Source organism: Anomalospiza imberbis, chromosome 11 (assembly GCF_031753505.1).
Source record: "Anomalospiza imberbis isolate Cuckoo-Finch-1a 21T00152 chromosome 11, ASM3175350v1, whole genome shotgun sequence".
Taxonomy (NCBI): domain Eukaryota; kingdom Metazoa; phylum Chordata; class Aves; order Passeriformes; family Viduidae; genus Anomalospiza; species Anomalospiza imberbis.
The window spans coordinates 8021493-8037055 of NC_089691.1; the positions used below are offsets into that span (position 1 = coordinate 8021493).

The 15563-nt window shown below is 50.1% G+C and overlaps 1 long non-coding RNA gene across 2 annotated transcripts in view; it reads right to left on the reverse strand.

Moving 5' to 3' along the window:
• Window positions 1-5042: 5042 nt before the first annotated feature.
• Window positions 5043-15563, reverse strand: part of LOC137480577 (uncharacterized) — a 64210-nt gene continuing 53689 nt past the window's right edge. For both annotated transcript variants that reach the window (XR_011002978.1, XR_011002979.1), the window contains one exon: window positions 5043-7037. This is a non-coding gene — a long non-coding RNA (uncharacterized lncRNA). The remainder of the gene's footprint in view (window positions 7038-15563) is intronic.

The following is a 15563-nucleotide window of genomic DNA, read 5'->3' on the forward strand; positions in this document are numbered from 1 at the left end:
TTGTCATGGATTGAGGCATCTCCCATGGGGAAGTGGCACAGGAATAAGGGGAACCGAAGGCCAAGCTTGCCCGAGCCCCTGGGGTTGTATCTCATGACCAATTGCAGCATTTCTGGCCAAGGCTGCTGTGATTTCAAATGGGAACCTCTGAAAAATGAGCAGAAAAGGCCCAGGCTCTTCTGCATTGTGGGAACACACTGCCACCTTTTCATGGCATTGCCTTTATGTTACAACGAGAGGCACAAGTGAATTGCTTAAAGTAAGCCAGACTGAAAAAACAGCCCAGAGACCAAACGCCCCATGGCCAGTACAGAGACATGGCCACTACTGGACATTTTTTCAGTGGCTGATTGCTTGGAGAGCAATTGCTATTCTGCCTCAAGTTCAGATAGCTATAAAGAATTCTGGTCTTTCTGTTACAAAACCAGGGGAAACTAGGTTGTCCTTGGTAGTTGGGTAACGCTGATGAGAGTGAAATGAAAGTAGGCAGGGAAAAGAAAGCTACTGCAATTCAATTTCAGTATTTCTCTTATTTTGAGCAAGACCTAAGATGCAAAGTGTATTTGGCTTCATTTCCCAGCCCCACCCCCATTCTGGGCAGCTGTTGTGTAAAAATAGATGAAAATAATAATATTCTTTTACTGGCATTTTGCAGCTGGAATATGAAGGTCTGCTCAAAATCCTTGATATGCAAACATCTGACTTTTTAAACTGTTGTTTTTTTTAAATTCCTTCCACTGTAGAGAGCTCCAGTCTTAAAATATTTGTACATCACTGTGGCCAGCTAATTGCAGCCAACGGTAGAGAGAAACCCTGACTTTCCTGATAACACAGAGAGCCAAGCTCAGTGGAAGACAGAACTGAATCCCAGAGGTGTGTTTGCCTCCATTGCATTGCAAAAGGCAGAAAGGCTGCCAGCCCCCTGAGCTTGGCCATTAGATTATGAAAACTAATTTCTCTCTTTTTAACTAATTTCTGAACCTTCCTCCATAGGAAGAAACAGAAGGGTTTACTTTAGGGTTCTATCCACCTTTTCCAAGTTTTTTCAGGGTCTTGCTGCAGTTATTGCTGTTGGACCTCCCTGGGAGTCTTTCCCAGCTGCTGCTGGGGCCACTCAGATGAGCAGTCATACAGGTGGGGATTAGAGAAGCTGTGCTTAATGCCCAGGTGGTTACAAGATCCATAAGCCAAATTAATAAAATGAAACTGTGGAAGAACATTCAGTCCATGGGGCTGAGCGTAACATATTCAGGGCAGTTTATAAATCACTGCAAACCAACGCAGAGAACGAGGTGAAAAGGATGATCCAAGGCAGGACCAGGACCTGTGTACACCACTGGGTGATCAAGCCCCCTTGAATTTCTCCCGTGCCCTGATGAGCTGCTGTGCCTCTAATTATGGTGTTACTGAGAACAACTGGCCAGTTCAAAACCTTTAGTCATGCTTCTAGTGATTACAGACTTAATCAGTGCATGTTAGCCCAAGTGTCCTCTATTAAAGGAGCTGTGCTCGTTAAATAGGACGGTAATTACTCCAGCTGCAAAACAATTATGAAAAAATCATAACATAAAAATCCCACAGTGCCTTTGACAACTGTATCTTGGCCACTGTCCTTGCATCATGCACACTGATGCTGTTTGAGCTCTGTCTGTCCTGTCATGGTGTTCATGCTGACACTGCATTTCAGCAGCCTCCCCTAGCTTGCCTCCTCCCTCCCTGTGAGGTGACCTTGACTTGGGGTGAAGAGTTACTGGGGCTGCCCCCATTCATAATGCCAGGGACTGTGCATGGTCCAGCATGGTGCCAGTGCCAGTGTGACTTTGGGGACCCCAAGTTGGGCAGCTCCCTGGGGGCTCCCCTGGCAGGGGAGACCCTCCTGGAGCAGTTCTGTGTCAGGAACGAGAGACACATTGGACTTTTTCGGTCTTCAGCTTCTGGTTATTGTTATCTTATCAAAACTTCAGCACACTGTCTGCAGCAGACTCTGCGTGCAGGAAAAGGAGCACAAAAATGTCTAACAACCTCGTGTTGCAAGGTCTTTTTAAGTCTAATCAAAAACTAAACTACCCAATTAAGAAGTGGCACCTAGATTATTTCCCTTTCTACCTCAATAACTGACCCCCTAAGATCCGCAATGCGGATTTTTCTACCCAATTACAAGATACCACCCAAACCCAAGAAGAAGGAAGAAGAAGAAAGAAGGAAACTCAAGACAACACCCTATATCCTCCATCTTGAATCCATCTAGAACATACTAAAAATCCTAAAATCTAAATTTCTCACCCATGTGACATACTATACTACTCTCTACAATCTCTACAATCTATTTCACACTCTTGTGGTTTCTAGTTTACCTCGAGGCTTTGGAAGTTTTCTCCATGAATGAGGGTCAAAGCCAGTGTTTTCCTGGGAGTCAGAGGACCCCAGGGCAGATGGGGATATTCCCCTTGCCCTGGGTTCCCACATGCCAGAGCTGAGCCAGGCTGAGTTTTACAGGGGCTTGAACAGAGGTTGGGTCTGGTCATTTCCCAAAACATGAAGCAATTTCCTCCCCATTTCCCCCAGAAGAAGACAAGGAAAGGCCATGTTCAGGTAGGACGCTGGACACAGTGTGACAGCACAGCTCCCCAGCGAACGCAAAACCAGTGGTAAGCACTTCCAGGTGTTGGTCAGGAGTCCAGCTGGCTTTGCTTGGCACAGACCCTACAAACTGCTCCCTCGTGGGGAGGTATTGAGCAGTGGGGAGAGTGCTGGGATGCTTCTGGCTATTCCTGATGGCTCACACGAAGATTCCCACCCTGGGCTGCTCCCAGGGCAGCTCGGGCACTTCACCCATCCCCGCTCCTTCCCAGTCGCTCTGCAGACACCACCAAGTGCAGCTGCAGCGTGCAGGGCTGTGCCTTGTCAGGTGGAGCACCCTGTGGGATCCTTCACACCCTCCTTCACCCCAGCAAGCAGAGCCAGGACTGGGCTGTCTGGCAGCTCCCCAAGAGGTCCCTGCCCTGGCAGGTGCCCGTGGCTTTGGGGCGATTTTAGGGCTGTTCCCAGCCTGGGAACAGGGCAAACAGGGCTTGGCTGTGCTGTGAAGCCGAGCGATGCTGGAGGGGAGTGAGGGCGATGGACAGATGGCCGATACACCTCCAGAGAAGGCAGGAATAACGGGACATGGAGGCACTAGAGGGAGCTTGAGCATAACAGATCCTGCTCTGGCTCCAAGTGGGAGAATTAGTCCCACTCAGGGGAAGGGGCATCACCAGCGAGTAGCAGCAAGTTTCACACAGCAGTTTCTCCCTTGACCTGGCATCCTCCCTGGCTGTGCCTTTTTTTCCCCCTGACAGCTGTTATAATTTCCTTGAAGGCATAAAGAAATGATTTAATTGATGGAAAGTGCCAGTCTACCAGCAGAGAGACAGCTGGCTCTGAGCACTTGGGATAGGAGGTGAGAAAAATCACTGGCAACTGGTAGCAATTGTCAGATGGGAGGGTTCAGGAGAAAAGGAATTCTTGCAAGGCAATGGAGAGCAGAAGTGCTGATCCACAGCTGCAGATATGCCTGTGGGAAGGGGAGGTGTCACAGCACAGCCTTGACAAGTGTTCCTGGACTGATGGCAGGGACAAGGGAACAGTAGCTGAGGTTTGTGTCTCCCACTGGTGCATTCCAGTTAGCTCCAGTTAGCACCAGTTAGGAGAGCTGAGGCACCAGAAGAGGCTGGACACCTGCATTCTTTTAATTTTGGATGTATCTGTTCCCAGTACATCTGAAAAGTGCATCTTCTTTTACAATGTTTGCAAGGGGCCAAAATTTGCTTTTTACAGGGTACTCAGGTTCAGCTCAGTAGAAATCAGAGGAGATGAGTGAGCAGGGACCAGAAACAAATCCTCCATCAACCCTGGCTGCTGTTGGAGGCTTTCATTCTCCCCTCAGATCAGCCCAGACCCTCCATACATACTGCACAAGTGTGTTCCTGTAAGCAGCTTCCTAGCATGAAGGCAGGAGGAAAAATCAGGCAGCAGCCTGCAATGCAGCCCTGACCTTTCTCTCCAGGACTGCCACCTCCTCCCACTCTCCCTGGAGCTGGCACTACTAACAACTGGTTTCCTCTTGTTATTTTTCCACCTCCACTCCTTCCTCCAGAGGGGAGGCCATGCTGGTGGCCCACGTACCGGTGACTCACAGGCTGGGACCTGCGAGGAGCCAGCTAAGCCCAGCCAAACTTAGAAACATCTCATTTTCCATTGCCTACACCCTGGATGCTGCTTCTGGCTGGGTTCATGGCTGGAGACCTTCTCCTGCGGGGTTTGGGAGGACCAGCAGGAGTTGGGCTGAGATGGAGCAGCCCTTGATGTAGATACTTCCATCTTGGTCAGTGTTTATCCAGCTTGCTTATAGCTGAAACCCACAAAATGTTCTGGACATCAAAGAGGGCTTTTCATGCTTGGGAAACACGTAAAGAAGGACATATATACGGGACTGCGTGGTTGTTCCATTTTTCTGGAAGCATTTGAATGATTTGAGGGGAGCTTAGGGGTTTAAAAGCTGATTCTCCATCTGTGTCAATCAGCCTGGTCCATCTGGTTGGATGTCCCCAAATCAACAGATGACAACTGCAATCACATAACCGAGCCTGGGGCACCTGCAAGGTGGGGCACGATGGCCTGCAAAGGTGGAAGTGCTGCCGTGGTTGGGAGCTGGGAATGGGAAATAGCTGGGTGATGACCAGGCTGGCAGCAGCGGAGCAGGCAGTAAGGGAGGCGCAGCTCCTGGGCAGCTGCACGGCGAGGAGCAGGAGCCGCAGCTCCGTGCGGGGCGGCGAGCGGGGACAGCGCCGGGAAGGGAGCAGCCATGTGCGCGCAGCCCACGCCTGGTGCTTTAACGGGATTTTCCAGAACATTTTTTGCCCCAGTAACGGAAAAGGAAGCTCGCCTGCCGCTTCCGAAGGCTGGGGTGAACGTGTGCAGGCGACGTGACACCTGCTCAAGCCGCACTTCCCGAGAGGCCGGCTGTTCCCAGGCAGGGAGCGGACCCGCAGGCACAGCGTGCGCCGAGCAGCTGATCGCTGCGGGGAGGAGGCACACGGAGGCGGCTGGGAGAAACGGAGAGGGCTGACCTAAATAGATGCTCAGCTAATTTATTCATTTCTCTGCTTTATTATTTAACACAACTTCGAAACAGCTCAGGACTTCTGGTTCCTCTCGGCTCTGCTGCTGACGTTAGGGATGGGGTTATTTTTTACCTGATTTTGCTGTCTTGCTCAGCACCCCTCTCTCCCGGCAGGCAGGCCTGGCACACTATGGGAAAGCTCCAAAACAACCACTTTCTAGCCCGGAGGACAGAAAGAACTTATTTTAAGTTATTTTGAGCTTTTGATTCACCTCCTGCTTAAGAAGCTGTTCGAATTTTGGCCTGCTTTATGCATTGCTAATAGGGAGTTTTATCTCCAACTTAGCCGGCCGAGGAGGGGATTGGTGGGTTCATACAGCACGAGGCAGCCTTCAGCCTCCACTGACATCTTCCTCCAGGCAGGCTGCCAAAGGCAGCCCCAGGCTCTGCAGCGCAGGGGCTTTCAAGGATAAACCTGGAGCCTGTCTCACTTCCAGACAGCCTCCTCTCTCCTCAAATCCTAGCAATCCCCTGAAACACTGTCCAGGAGGAATTTATTACTAGAAGGACACAGAGCCCCAGCTGCTGGGAGAGCTGTTCAGATTGCAGTTCACTCCACGGGCTGCACGTGTCCTCTGCGAGCCCATGTCACGTTTTAGCACTGCTGAGCTTGAACAGCCACAAGCTGGGGGAAAAAAAATTGATGCCTGTGCAGGTTGTCTGAACCCCTGCACCATTTCTGCGCAGGCACGAGGGACACGGGCAGAGCTGCTCCATATGAAGCTTCCTGGGATTCAAATCATCCAGCACCCACTTGTGCCAAGCAGGGCCCTTTAATTTTTCATTACAGTTTGTCACTTGATGTATGAATTTAGGCCAGTGTTGTATACAGTTACCCAGCCCCTCTGTTATGATTTTTAAACTGGATTATTTGTCGACTTGCTTGATTCCTTTCAGATTTCTAAGCAGTAAAACGAGCCCTGATGCTGTTTAGCTTGGCAGCAGGGGCATCTCAGCTCACCCGCCTTCACACTGCTGGAGAGTTTGGTGATGTTGCTGGGAGTGGGATAGTGCAAAATAGCAGAAATGAAGCAGTTAAGGAGGCTGCAAGTTAAAGTCTTCCAAACCAGCAGGCACCAAAGGGGAACAGTTGGGCGTGGGGCTGGGAAAGTAGGTGCTACTTCCCTGGCACAGTCAGCTCCTTCTCCTGCCTTCACTGGTTAAACTGGGGCAGTGTGAATGCTGGGCAGGGTCCTGTGCTGGCAACCCACAGGGTGTGCAGCCTGGCCCACGTCAGGCTTTGATCTGGAGGGCTTTGTGGTTGCTGTTTTTAATACAAAGTGAGACTTTGGTCCGAGAGCCTTTCAAGGCCAAAAAGAATGAACGTGGAAAGGATAGAGGCAGCCCAAGTGATTTGAAGTTTCTCTTTCCCTCCCTATACCCTGGACTGGATTTTGTTGGATGATGCCCCAGATTGCCTGATGAGGGCAGAAGGGCCCTACATCCCACACCCTCTAGGGCCTGGGGTTTCGTTCCCTGTCACCTTAATTGCACAGGGCTGAACGAGATGGAGTTAAGGGTAGCTGAGTGTCACTGGGATTTAGGATCCTTCACATGGGCACAGCTTCTGCCCTTCAAGAGGAGGAAAGATCCCTTAATGAACCAGAGTGGGCAGCAGGCTTGAGGTGAGGGCTTGGGTGTGGCTGCCAGCTCGCCTTTATCTGCATGGAGAGGATTATTGGGAAGCCATGTTGACAAATGCTGTGGTTTAAAAGGAAAATGAACTTCCTTACAGAGATGGTTTGCTTGTGCAAAGTGGAGAGAGAATAAAGAAGCTGCCAAAAAAGCTGACATTAAACCCGCTGCTTACCTGCAGCTCATCCGATACCATGACTGAAACCTCTCATTTGCAGCAACGTAATCCAAGATGTTCTTTCTGCAAAGCAAAAAAAGTAGGTTATTGCTCAAGCAGAGCTGGGGAGGGATAAAGAGACAAGCAGGGCCTGATCCTGCCAGGTTCTGTGTGTTCTGCCCTCTGAGCAGGGTTAAACCCCTGGCTAGCAGCCTGATTTGGGGGTTTTGGGAAGAACTTGCACACAATCCCTTTCCAAACCTTTAGGGAAAGGCTTGCTGTGCTGCAGAGGCAGGGCTGGAGGCAGAGCATGGGGCTCCCAGCCCTGCCTTCAGTTCCTGCCTCTATAACCCAGGGACCTGGTGGCAAGAGACACGAACCAGTAATCCTCAGCACTCTTGCAGCACATCTCAAAGTGCTTCGTTGGGAGAGAATTAATGACCCTCCACAAAACTAGGGCTGCCCTTTCCCAGCCCTCCCCGATTTCTTTTGGATGCATTACCTGCTCCAGCCACTGGGTCATCCCACCTTTCCCGAGATGCAGAGATGCTGCACACAAGCTTTGCTCAGCAGCAGTAAAATCCTCCTCTCTGCAGCACTGCGAGGATCTTGTGCTATTTCTTTTCCTGCCTTTAGATGTGCAGGAATCCACTTGGCTTTGTCTGCTGATTGATTTTAGCCGTGGTTCTGTACCAGGATCTTTTCAGAAGGTCTTGCTAATTAAGAAATCCTGTTCCCATTGAAACCACTAATGCAAACACCTGTTGGTGTGCTCCCTGCAACTTTTTGGGTCCCAGTGCAGCCACCCTGTCTCTCCTGGAAGGCTAATTCTCATCCTGGGTGGCAGAAACAGAAGGTTCCACAAACGCTGTCCTTGGATATTAAAGCCATAAATTACTGAGCTGTCCTTCCACAAAATCAATGCAGAGAAGTGACTGACACCATCCTTTTTACATAATTCAAATGAAAACCTAATTGCACCACGGCTGCAGGGGAAGGGACTGGGATTGGCAAACAGGTTTGGTGCAGAGTTCCCAGTTCCCACCAAGGAACAGTGAGGTGCAGGCCACCTCAGGGGCTGTGCTGGGACACCTGACTGCTTTAAACAGTGCTTGTGCCCAACTTGTTCTGGAAATGGTGCTCGGGGGCACTGATTTCAGCCTGATACCAGCTGCATCCCTATGACAAAATGGGCTTTATTAGGAAAATAATATGGGTTGTGGCAACACTTCCATTAGCCCTGCTGCCATCCCACCCCCTGACAGCTGAGTACCAGAATAACTGAGCTGGTCCACACAGGAGTGATGCACTGGGACACAGGACTGTCAGTGAAGGAGAAGCACAGCCCTCCCCTCTCATATCAGCCTCATCTCACTTGTGTTAGGGATGGCCTGAATTATTATTTGGCTTGCATTAAAACACATTTCCTTCCACAGCACTTTTACTCAGGCTTTTCAAACACTTCATGAACCCAAATAAATCCTTAGGAAGTCTCTGGCAGGTGGACACCTTCAAATATCCTTGGCACTCAGCAAATCTGACACATCCAGAGGGGATGGGGAGGTGTGCCCAGCTAAGATCTGGAGGCAGGTGAACTTCAAGTATTTTTCACTAGAGCTCCAAAACCGTAGCCTTGTTCAAGTGTTTTAGGATAAGACATCAAACCACGCTGACATGTAGTCAGGAAGGGGGTGCAGGACAGACCTCAGGAGTCCTTAGTCTCTCCAGACACGTAGAAGATCTCTCTTTTCCCCCCTAGTCTGCGTCATCATGCTGCCACCCCTTCAATTGCTGCAGAATCCTGAAAAATTAAGAGCTAAAGGTTTTTCTTGCCTGCTCTAGCCACCTGAAACAACCTTCTGTTCAGATGGCAGCACTGTTTCTTAAAACAGCTCTTCCTCCTGTCATTAAATATTTAAGAGAGCAGCACCAGGGGAAACCATGAGCTTTTATGAAGGCAGGATGGCACAGTGCTGGGAACCACACAGAGCCCGATTTAAATAGTAATGAGATGGCAGCAGAGCTCGGTTTTATCCTCCCATTGCTCCCCCTCGCTGCCGCGCTCCCCGCAGCATCCCCGGCATCGCATCCCCGTCCCGCTGCATGCGGTGCGTGGGGTGGGCTGGCTGGGCTGAGATCGTGCTCTGCCAGCGCAGAGTCCCGGGCTGCAGATGTGCTGAATGGAATCTCGATGACCTGGAAACCAAGTGCTTGTCAGGACCGATGGGAGCACAGCGGTGTCCGAGCGCCGGCCCTGGCGGGCTGGGAGCAGAGCGCGGAGCAGCCGTGGCTGCCGAGGGTCGTCCCTGACAGTTCCTTTGCCTCCCCACCATCACTTTCCCTGCCCTGCCTTATTTTGGGGGAGTGGAGGGTGGCAGAGGGAGGGTGTCTCCTGGCTCTTCAGTTGCTGTAGCAACTGCGGTGTCTCTGGCGGCAGAGCACACGTTTCTTGCAGCCAGCCCGAGTGTGAGCTGCTGAACTGAAAACAGATTGATTTTTTATCCCTGCTAGAAAAAAGCCTCCCTCTGCCCTCCCCACCCCCAACAGCCAGAGCCCAGGAAGGCTAAAGACAGCACCTGGGCACCAGCCCAGTGCCGACCCGCAGGGATGCTGCTGCGTCTGGCTGCTCCCGGGAAATCTTCTGCACACGAATCAAAGCCTCAGCACCTTCTTGAAACCCTTCTCCGACCCCCCTCGGCTCCTTGGCAAGGACAAGCTGCCTTTCCCTAATCCAGGCTCCAAGGCAGGGTGGGTTGCTGCAGCCATCCAGGCTCATCCCTGGGGCAACTCAGACCTGAATTCATTTCCACATGAAACAGAGAATCTGCTTTGGTAGGGAGGGACCAGTCGTGATCAAAACATTCTCAGAAGAGAAGGATCAGCATAAGCTTTACAAAGTTACTTTCCTGGGTAATGATTTTTAAATAGTAGAGCCTTTATCACGGGCTGGATTCATTTGGTGCCCATTTCCTGCCACCTGATAAGACTTCGCCTCCTAAATCCTGTTACTCCCCCATTTCCATCACCTTTGCACATCACAAGCCCTGACCTGCCCTCCCTTCCTTTTCTGAGAAACCAGAGAAACAGAGTTCCTTGAGCCAGCTCTGAGAATGTGCTGGTGCCTCTTCTCTGAGCCTCAGCTCCTTGGCCATTGCACTGGTTTTTATCCCAAGGCACGTTGCTCTGGTGTCCCACCACTGTGTCAGGACCATCCCGTGGCCACTGCAGGAACCCATTTAGAGCCCATCAGCCTGGTTTGGGCTCCACTCTCTATATGTGACATCTCTTTTTTCCTTCATCACTGACTTTATCTTTGTTTCGAATAAAGCATATCTTGCTGGCCAACGCATCCACCAGTTCCCATCAGCAGGTAGCTACACAGGAGGACAGAGCAAGCAAAGCATGGTGCTAAGGGTTCTGTGTTGCTCATCACCCATGGCCCTGTCTGCATCTCCTTTGGTTTCATTTGCAGAGTTCAGCCCTGGCCTTGCACAGATGCAGAGACCTGCCCTGATTTTCCAGAATGCCATGAGCTCTGATCCAGCCTTTTTACCACCTATCTTTGGGATAGCTGCCAGGGAGGGCAGGAATTTCAAGGAGGGCTGTTCTTCATGAGAGGGGGAAGGAAAAAGGGAGTGAGTTAAGTTTCCCATGATCAGAGTCCACCCTCTAAGTGTTTCCTGGTGGGAACCAAATCTTCCTTCTGCAGGTGATCACCTGCACCACAAGATAAGAGATGAGGAATGCTCAGGCAGGGGCTGTAAAAATAAAAAAACCTAAAATAGGTTTTTTCCACTGTAATCATTACTTAAGGTGCCATTTCTTAGCCAGTGTTTTTGGGGCGGCAGCTGGAGCTTTATGTTCCCTGGGAAGTTTCTTTAAGAACAGGTTGGCCAGTTGGGGAATGTTTCACTGCTATTTTCAGCCTGGGACATTTTCCTTTTCCTTTTTTTTTTTTTTTCAAAGTACAACAAAAAACCTGTCAACAAGTCACAAAAGAGTGATCTCAGTCTAAAATACGAGCCCTGGCACGGGAGGGCATTTGACTCAGAAGCCACTTCCCATCTTTGGAGACGAAGTATGTTCCACTTCGTCATCCTGAAGGTCTTTGGGTACTTACAAAAACAGAGTTTATTTATCCACAGTCAGAACAGCCTATCTATTATCTTGAAGGCTGAATTCAGAAAGTTTCTTCAGAAATTTATTGGTTTCATTCCTACCAGTCTGAAGTTTTCCACAAAGTCTGTCAAAATACAAATGTCTCAATTCCAATTTCCCTCGGTCTTTAGCAGGACATCACATTAATTGTGTTAAAAAGCACTTTTATTAGTTACTGAGAAAGCAGGAGTCTGGCAGCTCTTCTTGACCATGAGCTATTCACTTTTGTGAAGTCTCCTTTAACAGTGCTTTGATCCAAAACAGTGGTTTTCTCCACCAGCAAATTCAGCAGTGCCTGGAGCCAAAGGGACCAGCTCCAGGCAACGATTATTGGCTGCAGGTTTGAAGGGCTCCTACTGCTGCCTGGGAAAAGCCTTTCTGTTCCTCTGGAGGCTTCTCACATCCCCATTGTGAGAGCAAACCGAGTGGGGGAGGCACATGGTCAGCCCGAGGCCAGGGAGACCCAGGAGCACAGGCAGAAATGCAGACAGGATGGGTGAGTTTCATCCCCACCTGTGACACTTTTGGGAGGGCTCAGTGAACCATCAAACAGCTCATAGGAGTTTTGCTTTAGTCTAATTGTGCCAAAACAGCCCAGCCTGGTGACAATGTGGCATCTACTTTGCAAGGGAAAGGTGGCAATGAAAAAACCCAGCAATTCCCAGTCCTCCAAGGGCCAAGGAAATTATATTTCCCATCTGATCTCCATGGGATGCTCTGGGATTGCTCCTGCAAGCATTCAGTCATTCTGGAGCTGTGTGAGCAGCCAGAAACCCAAACTTCCCACCTGCTGCCTTGCATCAGCCCTCCTGACTTCCCTGAGCCCACAGCAGAGCAGGAGGAGTAGGATGGGCACTCAGCACACGAGCCAGCTGCAGGATCCATGCAGTTCCTGGGATATAAGCACCACGGTGAGATACAGATGGGCCATTAGCATTAAAGGAAAAACTCAGCTCTGCTGTATATTTGCTATTGACTCTCCCATTCTAAACAAGGTGACAGACATTAAGGGACATCAAATGAGGTTGGACTTTACCTCACAGCACTTTCCTGAGCACCTCCAATGCCACTCCAAACTGAGTCCCTGCTTACACTTCAGCTCTGAAAATACTTCAAGGAGTTCCAACACACACACATTCAATCCCTGTGTGGAAGAAGGCAGTGCTCTGGCAATTGAGACATTAATGCTGAAAGACTGAGCAGGATTCCCTTGGCTGTCACAGCTTGGCTGCTGGGAGCTTATGAAAGGAAAATAAATAAATTGGGACTCAGTTGAAATAGCCAATGGATTGAAACCTGGAGATTCCTGGAAGCAGCTGTGCTGTAAAGGAGCACGTGTAGAGGGTTGGAGGATCCCTCCCATGGTTGTGTAAATACCTCAGCACTGACATTGCAAGTTGCAAATGTTGTCAGGGCTGGCAGAATTGCACCCACCTGACTGCACCAGGACCTCCATAAATGCTCTCACACTGTCATCTTCCAGCCAGGCATGTGCAGATGCCCCCTGCAGAAGGATGGCCAGGACAGGCACAGGTGAGAGCCCAAGATCTGTTGGGAGCAGAGAAGTCCCTGCAGAAATAGTTTGTTGGATGCTCAGGTATCTGTGGAGGGATCAGTCGGTTAGCAGAAACCCAGAGAGGGAGATTTCAGACAGGAGGAAAAGTTGTGCCACCCAAAAATTGCAGCCCAGCTCTTGTCACAACCCTCTGTGATCCACCACTAGTTTAACACAAAATCACTGGGGAAAATAAATGCTCTTAGGTTCGAGGGTGGGTATCTGATATATAAATCTTACAGCTCCTGCCCCTGTAGAGCAGCTGAAGACATTTTGATCAGAAAAATGCCTTCTCAGCCTCCCTTGCTGTCCCTGGAGGGCCTGGCGGCCTCTTACCTACAAGAGTGCAAAGGATCCAACATCAAGAATGGCCTTCATTCAGCACAGACCCATAATATTTCCTTTTTATTTTAGTTCTCCACCCAGAATTTTAAACCACAGATGTGGCAATTAAGGGCTGAGCACGGTCTGGTCACAGCTTCTGCATGGGACATAGCTCCTGCACCAGAGACCAAGTACCAGTGCAAACATGTGCTGGAGGGACCTCATTGCCTATAATTTAGTCCAGATTTTCTTTCAAGCACTGGCTCAATCATGATTTCTAGAGGCCAGAAATCACGGTGCCAGAAAAAACGGTGTAATTCATTGAGTGTCTGATGTTCTGACACGTGCTGGTTTTACACCTGTATGATCCAACGGCCTCATCAGAACTAGCCCTGACTTGTCCTGGCTCGATGGAGAGGAGAATCTGGCATTTCCATTATTTAGCCCATGGACACCGCCCCATCCAGCCTGACAAACAGCCCTGTCACATGCCCTTTGCACAGCAGGGGAGAGCCTCAATTACACGGGGTGGCCACGCATGGGCCACCAGCTCCACTGTTTACAGGAAGCACCAGCACAGAGCATGGAATTACAAAGACCACAAGGAAGTGAGGGGTTATTTACTGGAGATTAAAGGACATGGAAAAACCACAGGACAAATCAGTGGGGCCTAAGCAATGGTAGCTGCTATTTCAGTCTTCCAGCTGCTGGCATTCATACTGGTCATGCTGTGATGGGAGAACTGGGGAGGAATTAAGGACAGGAGGCTGCTCTGCTTTTGGACCAGTAAAACACACCAAAGAATAGGCCCCCAACTTGCTGAAAGGATAGGAGAGATTTCTTATTCATTCCTCAATCATTCCTGTGTGTCTTCCTCCTCCCCAGGTGTGATTCCTGCTTGTGGACTGCCCCTCCAGGCCAAGCAGCTCTGGCCAGACCTGGCTGTCAGCAAAGCAACTGGGCTGTGCCCATGAGTTAAGTCCAGATGAGTCAAGATAAAATATCTCCTCAGACCTGGAAAGTCCCCCTGCCCATAGGTTCATCTAATTTTTGCTGAGATCTGCTTTTCAGCTATGTCTGGCCACCAGGATTTCAGTGTTGCTAATGGGCTCTGACATTTGGACTGTAACTGGACCCGATCCCATGTCAGTGTGTGCCCACCTCTTCCTGCAGCTGTAGATACACAACTGCTGTCCCTGGGGCTCTCCAGGATGGCCACACACTCAACCACATTTTCCCTGAAAATCCTGCAAGGTTTTCCCAATGCTTGGCTATACTTCCTAAAGCATTTTGCTCCTGGCAGGTAAAGCTGTTTGCAGTGCTGCTGTCCTTGTCCCACAGCCATGCTGGCAATATTGCCATCACTGGTCTTCTGTCACCAGTTTTGGGATAGCATCCAAACTCCTCCACCAAGCCCCCTCTCAGGGAGTCAGGTGAATCTTCGGCTGCCTCTCTTTTCAAAGACACAAATGTCACTTTATCATCTCCTCTCCAGTTTCTGCTGTACCTCAATGCCACACCACAACAGGCCACCACTATGTGCCAAGTGACATCCCCCATCCATCCCCACACTGATACAGACTGAGCTTCCACCACCACCAAAGCAGCATCTCCAGCAGCCCTGGTGCCCCTTGTGCTCAGTGTGGGGCAGTGATTCAGCTCTGACTCAGTGGGAAGGTGGCCACTACTCCCTGCACTGTCCGTGGTGGAAACTACGGAGCTACAGCAAAGGCAGCAGGAAGGGAGGGAGGGAGGCTCCTCTTGGTGAGGAGGAGCCCACAGAAGGCTCCCACTGACATTTCTCTTTCTCTGCATCCATGTGGCTGAGGGAACACAAATGGCATTGCCCTCATGTTTGACCAGAGCAGTGCTTGGCTGCTGGTGCCATGCCACGGACTCCACCACAAAAGCTAAGAGAAGCTCAGTAGATTTTTCTTACAACAGAGAGAGAGGAAAGCATGAATGAGCTTATTTTACAACCTCAGAGGAATACCCGACCATTGTTAGCTTGACATAAGCTGCAAAAAGTGATGGCTAGGAAAATAAAGCCTTATTCTTTCCTGTATGTGTTGGCTGAAAAATAAAACTCTTCCACGGGCCAGCAGCAGCGTTTCCATCAGCTACCTGGCTGATCCACAACGCAGTGACTTCCAGAGCAGGACCTGCCCTGCTGCACATAACAAAAGGAAATTGAAGAACTGGGTTTACATAATTTTTGAAGAGTCTTGAGGCACATTGTGCACTGAGCCTCCCCTATCCCACACAGATGCCCTCAGCACCATGTCCCATCCTGGGCTTGCAGCAGTTGGAGGGAAGGTAGTGCCATTTCTCAGTGAACATTAGCAGAGAAACTCTCCTGAATATTTCCTTCTCCCTGTTCTCTGCATATAGAAAACCTTGCCACAAGGTCAAGCAGTGCCCAGTCCCAGGTGAGGCTCAGGCACCTGCAATGAGCATCTCAGAGCCTCTGGGACACTGAGGGTGACAATCTCTGCCTCTGAGAACCAGCACTGCCAATAAATTGGTTCAATGGCACTTTCTCCCCTCAGAAATGAGGACTAAGAGCTAGGACA